The following is a 1506-nucleotide window of genomic DNA, read 5'->3' as shown; positions in this document are numbered from 1 at the left end:
ACGAGAAATGGAATGTTATCTCCAATACTAAAACACCATCTTTCCCTCTACCTACAGGTAAGAGTGAAGAATTGTCGTATGGGTCATATAACTAAAGCAGACCCAAAATAATGACGACAAAACATTGGCGACGAGAAATGGAATATTATCTTCAATACTAAAACACCATCTTTCCCTCTACCTACAGGTAAGAGTGAAGAATTGTCGTATGGGTCATATAACTAAAGCAGACCCAAAAGAATGACGACAAAACATTGGCGTCGCAGGTGATGAACTCGTAGCAGCCAATGGAGTCTATAGCCTACGCCTAATCTCCTAGTCAACAAGCGGAAGACGATTAACCCAGTCGGACGAAGTCTACCCGAAAACGATGAATCTCTACTTAGATGCCTTCATCACACTCAAACCAAGCAACGCTGTGCCAAGTCAGGAGCGTCAACACAATAAAAAAAAAAAAAAAGATGGTTGGTTTAGAGAGTAAAAGTGCCAAGGTATGTCTATGCAAGTGTAGCCTACAAGGTAGAAAAAAAAAAAGAACTTCAAATTCCGAGTGTTATGAACCCCTGTTTCGTTATGGTGCAGGCTTTAGTGCACACCTCAACGTACACAGTGATGGCAAAAATACTCAGCGAAGCAAACACCAGAGAAAACTCAACAAAATATTTATTAAACAAAAGAGCACTTAAATCAACCTTGTTGATCAAAGGACATATACAAGTCCTTTAAAATCCCGTGGGATTTCCTAGCATCTAAATAATCTAAGCCCTAAGACAGAAATAATATTAAGGAGAAACATCAATATGAATAATCAAAAATGTACCAAACGATAGCTGGCCAGACCAAAACCAAAATAAATATATATCCTATTACTATAAGAGGAGGAAAGAAGGTAAAGAACAACAGAAAGGAAAAACTCTTAATCTCCTACCTATACATTACAAACTAAAACAAATTATTAAATACCAAAACCCAGTAGAGCATAATGACTCATGGGGTCTGAGAACCACAAAATTATATATATATAAAATTTCACATAAAACAAAATGTAAATCTCATCACACCAAGAAGCAGAAGCCGTGATTTAAAAATAATTTAAATCTTCTTAGAGGAGGCCGTGATCACAATCTGTCTGGACTCTGCAGACGAGGGAGGATGCAAACTCAGGTAAACACATGGAGAGGGAGTTTGGAAGCAATCCTGCCCAACAACACAAGAACAAACGCCTACCTGGTATATGCCTCCCTACGTGACATCTCACGAGCCAATTCGCTCCCAAAAGCTGCTAAAAGGGCGTCCAAACGGAATGGCAGTAGCACGGCAAAATACTCCAGTGGGTACCGGGACAAGGCTACGGCACCACACACCTTAGGAAAAATTTTCCACTATGGCCTTACAGTAATAAAGTCGCAGGTGACTAAGAACTGCGATCCACGTGCGGGCAGGTAACTCCATGTCGCAGGTGACTGAAGAGTACCTGCGAAGGACAGTGCCAATTCCGTCAATGCA

The sequence above is a fragment of the Macrobrachium nipponense genome, chromosome 26 (assembly GCF_015104395.2).
Source record: "Macrobrachium nipponense isolate FS-2020 chromosome 26, ASM1510439v2, whole genome shotgun sequence".
Taxonomy (NCBI): domain Eukaryota; kingdom Metazoa; phylum Arthropoda; class Malacostraca; order Decapoda; family Palaemonidae; genus Macrobrachium; species Macrobrachium nipponense.
Note: the sequence above shows the minus strand (reverse complement) of the source record.